This window comes from Octodon degus, unplaced genomic scaffold, assembly GCF_000260255.1.
Source record: "Octodon degus isolate 3935 unplaced genomic scaffold, OctDeg1.0 scaffold00010, whole genome shotgun sequence".
In the NCBI taxonomy this organism is placed as follows: Eukaryota; Metazoa; Chordata; class Mammalia; order Rodentia; family Octodontidae; genus Octodon; species Octodon degus.
The window spans coordinates 12,482,044-12,489,474 of NW_004524586.1; positions in this window are offsets into that span (position 1 = coordinate 12,482,044).

Sequence of the window (7,431 nt, forward strand, 5' to 3'; positions counted from 1 at the left end):
ACTAGCTCCCCCTGTTCTGTTGGGGAGGATGGCCATTATTTGTCCCAGCCTGGGGCTCCCCCTCTGGTTTCCTATTTGCAGTTACTTGAATAAAAAAAATATCCTTTTCTGGAAAAAAAAAAAAAGAAAGAAAGAAATTGAAAGAGAAGTTATACTATAGAAGGATCCAATCAAGAAAGAGAACTATAGGCCAGTCTGCATAACAAACATAGGTGCAAAATTCCTAAATAAGACAATGGCAAACTTAATGCAGTAAATCACGAAGAAGTTTGTGTATCATGACAAAATAGGATTTATCCCAGAGATGCAAGGTTGGTTCAACAAAACAAAACTAATAAATGTAATGTATCATATTAGCAGAACCAAGAACAAAAAACAATTGATCATCTCAAATGAATAAAAAGCATACAACATAGTCCAGCAGATATTTATGATAAAATCATACAGAAAATTGGAATAAGTAATATTTATCTCAATCTGATAAAAGCCATAGCTTACAAACCAATACTCAACATCATACTAAATTACAAAACCTGACAGCTTTCACTCTAAAATCACCAAGATAAGGATGACCACTTTCACTGGTCTTATTCAATACAGTTCTGAAAACATTAGCCAGAGAAATTAGACAACAGAAATAAGTAAAATAAATAAAGATAAGAAAGGAAAATGTTAAATTATCAGTATTTGTGAATGACATGGTAATCTCTATAGAAGATCCCAAAGCCTCCACAAAAAGATGTCTACATTCACTAGTGTAGTTGGATACAAAGTCAACACTAGAAAATCAATAGCATTCCTATACATGAATAATAAACTCACTGAGAGAGAAATTAGGAAAACAACTTTCACTATAGCATCTGAAAAAATGAAATACTGTTATGATTTGTGTCTATGTGTCCCCCCCAAACTCTCAGGCTATCATAGGAGATTTTCAGAAGTAGCTGAATCTAGACTGTGTGATTGATTCACAGTGCAATACTGGGATTAAGGGTCCTGAGATTAAGTTGGTTTATTGCTGGATCAACCTACTGACTGGATTGGTACCAGTCTAATCCTGGTAGGTTGGATACAATACAAAAGACACAAAAAGATTTATCCTGCTCTCTCATATTACTTTTGCTGCTTTCTGCCACTATGAAGTGTTTCCATTTTGCCATGTGCCACACTGCCTTAAAGCCAGCCGAATATGGACTGAAACTTCTATGAACTGTGAGCTAAATAAACTTTTCCTCCTTTTAACTTTGTGCATTAGGTTTGTCTCAGCAATGAGAGAAAAGTAACTATGACAAATACCCAGGAATTAATCTGATGAAAGGAAGGGAAAGAGCTCTACATTGAAAAATGACAGGGCTGGGGAGATGGCTCAGTGGAATAAGCGCTTCCCTGGCAAGCGCAAGGACCTGAGTTCAATCCCCGGTTCCGAGAAAGAAAGAAAGAAAGAAAGAAAGAAAGAAAGAAAGAAAGAAAGAAAGAAAGAAAGAAAGAAAGAAAGAAAGAAGATAGATGACAGCACTCTGAAAAACAAAACTGAAGAGGATATGAGAAAATCAAAAGAAAGATATCTCTTGCTGTTTGATCGAAAGAACCAATATAATGAAAATGGCCATATTTCCAAAACTGTTACACAGATTTAATGCAATTTCTATCAAAACTCTAACTCCATATCTCACAAAATTAGAGAAAAAATCCTAAAATTCATTTGAAACCAGAAGAGGTCTAGAATAGCAAAGGCAAATTCAGGTCGACAAACGCAAAGCAGGGAGTATCACAATCCCTGATGTAAATTATACTACAAAGCTACTGTCATTAAAGACAGTAAGGTACTGGTAAACAAACAAACAAAAAACAGACATGAGGATAAATGGAACAGACTGAAAGATGCAGAAACTCCAGACATATTCATCCACCTTATCTTCCCCCCGCCCCCGGAACTGGAGATTGAACTCAGGCCCTTGAGCTTGCCAGAGAAACACTTATTCTACTGAGCCATCTCCCCGGCCCCTTATCCCCCTTATCCTTGACAAAGGAATCCAACACATTCACTGGAAGAAACATAACTTTTTTAATCAATGGTGCTGGAAAAATTGGCTTCCTACATGCCAAAGATTAATATCAGTCCCATATATTTCACCAGGCACTAAATTGAAATAAAAATGGATCAAAGATTTAAATAGTAAAACAGAAACACTAAATCTTCTGAAAGGGTGAATAGACTTTATTCATAGAGTCTTTGCCTACAACAATGTCCTCAATGTTCTCTTGAGGACATTGTTGTAGGCAAAGACTCTATGAATAAAAGCCAATCACACAGGAAGAAAGAATCAGCAACTTGGTTCTTACGTTATTAAAAAGCTCTTGCAAAACAAGAGAAACCACCAACAGAGTGAAGACACAAGCGACAGTGTTGGAAACTTTTTGTCAGCTGTGTGTGAATCAAAGGATTACTCTCTTCAGTACACAAAGAACTCAAAAAACCAGACCCCCAAAAGTTAAAAACCCAATGTAGAAATGGGCATCTGAAATAAACAGACACTTCCCAGATGAAGTAGAAACAGCCAATAAATATATGAAAAATTGTTCAACATCACTGGTCATTCAAAAGATGCAAATTAAAACAATGCTGAGATTCCATCTCAGCCCACAAAGAATGTCTATTAATCAAGAAATCAACCAATTACAAATTCTGGCAGGACTCTGAGGAGAAAGAAACTGTTCTCAACTGTTGGTAGGACTACTATGAAAATCATGTGTGGAGGATTGGACTTGGATTAGAGGCTCCATTTGACCCAAATATTCCCCTCTTAAGGTATCTGCCTTAAAGAATGATAAGCTATAGATGTTTCTAGGTAAATGAATGCACCCATAACCATACTCAGGTGAAATAAATTGGACATGTGTAAATACAGCATTGCTTCTCTGGTGTGAGAAACATAAAGTTTAAGTAATGACCAAAGTATGTAATAAATGTGAAATAGAAAGGAGGTATTCAAATGGGATGGGAACTAAGGGTGAGGAGTAAGGAAAATGAGACAAAATGAAAGAGGAACAGCTTTTATAGATAAAGAGTGGAAGAAGAGTTGAAGGTAGGGTAGGTAAATGTGGAAAAAGGGATCAAGTTATATCATTTACAGGTACAATTTCTGTATGGTAAATATGATCATTCTTTATATATAAAATATATCAATCAACATCATAAAATAAAATAGAAAAAGAAAGGAGAGAGGAAGAGTGAGAAAAAGGAGGAATGAGAAAGTTTCAGAATTGCTATTCTATGCCTCTGTGGAAAATAATCCTGTGAACTAGTTAGAGGTTTCTGCCATTAGTCTAAGGATATAAACTTTGAATATTGTGTTCCAGTTCTCTGGTCAGTTCTGCTACTGCCTCTAGTCTCTCTCTAGTGTAGCCAGGTTATTCATTTCAGAAACCAACGTGCATTATTTGTTTTACTCTTGTATTACATTCTGGACTATATCTGCAACTATCCCTGTGGAAATTGCTGATTTGTTTTTCCATTTTAGGTAAATATTAACAGCTTTCACAAAATTAAAACTAGCCTGTAAAGTTGACCCTCAGAAGTTCCATTTTCCCTCCCCTAATTTTTCTTGTTTTTCCAGCTAACTCAGATACCCATCAATGCCATCGGTTCCTGGTTCCTCATTTTCTTGTATATAAGTCATTTGTGTTTGTTTGTTTACACTTATTTTTCCTAAATGAAAAAGGCATACATATTTGATTTTCCACTGCTTGGCTTATCTAACAATTGAATAATATGTTCTTTTGTGGTTTTTTTTTCTTTTCTACTTGGTAATATTTCCTCGATATCACTTCCTATCAGTTTATGAAAGCCTCCTGCTTATTTTTGTTTATAGCTAACTAGGTCCAACTTCATAACTTGAAGTATCAAGGATTACCCAGCCACCCTCCTGTGTAAAAGCATTTGGTTGTTTCCAATGTTTTGTACTAATGTTGCCATAATAATTTTGTAAGTCTGCGTTTTTATATTTGAAAACCTATTATCACAGTAAATGATGAACTGTGATTGCTACCAAATGGAAAATGAAAATATAATTTTTGTAGCTATTGCTCAACTGCCTTCTATTATAGTTATAATAATATGCATTCCACCAGCAAGTAAATACAAGGACACCTGTCTCCCAACACATCCAACAATATCAACAAAATATTAAGAAGGTTTGCTTTTTAAAAAATTGTCTCTCAGGACCTGTGAGATAGCTCAGAGGACTAAGTGCCTGCTTAGGCAAGCTGCAGCAACCAAGATTTGATCCCCAGCACTAAATGCCACACTAGACCCACCCCCCAGTATGCTGAGCCAGCCAATTGGACAAGGAGTTGTGGCACACGCCTCTAATCCCACCACTGGGGGAATGAAAAGCAGGAGGATCAATAAGAGTCTGAGCTGCCTAGTAAGGCACTGTACCAAATATTTTTTAAAAAATGGAAAACAGAAATAAATAAAGAAAAATTGCCTATCAGTTCAGTCATAAATGTTATTTCAGTGTAGTTTTAATTTGCACTTAACCTCATAATAAACCTGAAATATTTTCTTATGTTTATGGGCAGCAATAAGTATCTCTACCTCCAGCCCAAAATGTTGAACAGCAGGGAAGAGAATATTTCCCCAGTTTATAAGATAGAGATTTTAGGACTTAAGTGTGTCCATTTTATTATGTTACTGAAATACCTGCCAATTACTAATCCTACCAGAATTAGTTCTTGGGTATTGGCAGAACTTTCAATTATCTAAGGTGTATGAAAGTCAAAAGAATGTTTCACTTAGATCTATCAATGTATACTGTTATACTGTTGGTTCCCCTACAATTAAACATGCTGGACTAAAAGAAAAAAAATCTCAGTAGGATATAACATTTTCTTAAAATGTCACCAAGCTCTGTTTATTTCTGCTTTTATCTTTAATAGTTCTTCCCTTATGATTTCCCTTTGGTTTGTTTAGTGATTCTTTGTCTAGGTCTTTGAAAAACAAAATTAATTTCTTTCTTTTAACACTTTCCTCTTTTTAAAAAAATATAACACTCTAGGGCTGGCCAAATTGCTCAGTGAATTAAAGTGCCTGCTTAGGAAGATGCAGCAACTGGGGCTCAATTTCAGTGGGCCCTACTGGCCCCGCCTCCGGGGCATGCTGAGATGGAGATTGAGACTAGGCTTGGTGGCATGCACTTGTAATCCCAGCTCTTGGGAGGCTGAACACAGGCAGATCACTACGAGTCCTATCTAAGTAGTGAAATCCTGTAGACCCTATAGACCCTTACTAAAAGTATCTCACTCTTATATGTAATGTTTTCATTATCATCGATGAATTCTGTAACTTGGGTTTGTATAGTTCCCTTTTTAGTTTAAGTATTAATAGGACTTGACATTTTCAAAAGGAAGGGTCTTTTATTATTTTTGTTTGTTTGTTTTCTATTTTATGGAAGGGTCTACAGGATGCTCAGGGTCTCACCACAAAATCGGACCTATAGTGATTCTCCTGTTTACAGCCTCCCAAGAGCTGGGATTACAGGCACACACCACCATGCTAAGTCTCAATTGCTGTTTCAGCGCACCCACACGGTAGGCCTCGTGATCAAACCTGCAGCCCCTACGCCTGCATTCAGCTGCTTTAAACTGCTGAGCTTCTTGGTTAGCTCTATTATTTTGTCGATGTTGGGGGGCCTGCCCCTTAGCTCAGTTCTTTAAGTGGCTGCTTCAACAAAGCAGTCAGGCTCAGGTTGCTGTGGTTCGATCCCTACAACTCAAGCCAGCCAAACCTGCCCTGAAGGCATTCGGAGAAGAAAAAAAATCCTTATTTTCTCAATATTTTATATATTCAGTATCTTGCATTGAGAGAATATTGCTTATAAAACATCCACTCTATCAAACTTTCTAATGTTCTCCAACAGGTGATCAGTATTTGTCAAATTTTGTGTGGGAGGGGTTGTTAATTTTATTGAGAAACAAATAGCAATGAGACAGTTTCAAAACCGATTACTAGCACAGTTTCAATAATGAATACACTGCATATTGCTGCCTTCATAGTGGTTATTCATAGTACAAGAGGCAGACATGATATCCTGTCCAAACGCTATTAGCACAAATCTTTCTTCTCACTGCATTAAGAGAAAGTAGCTGTATATCTATCCTATTTTGTATATATAGATACAAAATCGTCCTTCATTTGTATTCCCTTTTTTGGTTTAGTTTTGTCAGACATGGGTATTCCATTGACATTTAAATATTGTAGGTGCATGAATTCAGCAAAATATTCCAATATAGTCCAGTAGTCGATAATAGTAGTGAGTTATCCATATGACTGGCAATGTCAGAAGTTGTTGACGTGAGCCTTTTACAGCTAACATATTAATATGGCTTTACTTTTCATGACTTGTGGTTATACTTTTCTGCTGGATGGTTAAGACCAAGATATAGCAAGATCTATATAACAAGAAATGTAACTTTTGTATCTTACAAGCTCAATCAAATCCCCTCAGGATTTATCCTGAAACCCTGTAATGCAGTTTATAGATCCTTTGTCAGTGTCAGCCATGTGGATGAGTCACGACCATTGCTTGACCAATGTGCTCTCTGTGAAAACCTGAGAGAATGTTTTCTCTCTATGGGACTCTCCTTAGGCACACTCTACATCATCAATCACTTTCCTCTGGGGCCCCATAATCTCCTTTATCAGAAAATTTGGGACACCACTGAGTTACAGGATGTCACAGTACAGGTTCTCCTTTGTCTTGAGTCCTCACTTACCTTGAAAGGCTAAGGCCAAAATCTTGGCTGTCCTTGCAGCCCTTCTTTTTCTCTAATTTTTGGTTTGCAAACTTAGGTTGTTAACCTCCAGAAGAGAAGCTTATTATTACCCAGAATATATGCAGTTGGGCTTAAACTCACTATCTGTCTGAATAACCAACATCTTAGACACAACATGGAACGGGTATTTTCCATCAAGTACTGATATGTTAGACTTTAAATCCCTACAGAATGTGAATAAAAAATAAATAAAAAAGTATTTTAAAAAATAGGAAAAAACAGCTACATATTTTTACACAGAAGTTAAGAATTGCATATGTTTTAATGTGAATGTATTCTGACAATTACTAGGTTATTCAATATGCTATATGCACACGAAAAATATGCCTCATTTTGTTTATTCATTTGCCATCACATATGATATTTCCACTTTATATTAGTAGTAATATGACCATATACACCTGCATATAATATTTCATGTGAGATTTGTTTTTATTTCTTTTGAGTACCTAACTATAATCATGGATCTCACTGTAATTTTTTAAAATTTTATTTTATTTTGAAAAGTAAGAACAAAAAATTTGAGAAACAAAGACTAAATCGAGGTAACATACAATACATATGTTACAGATTTTCTTTTTTTTTTTTTTATAA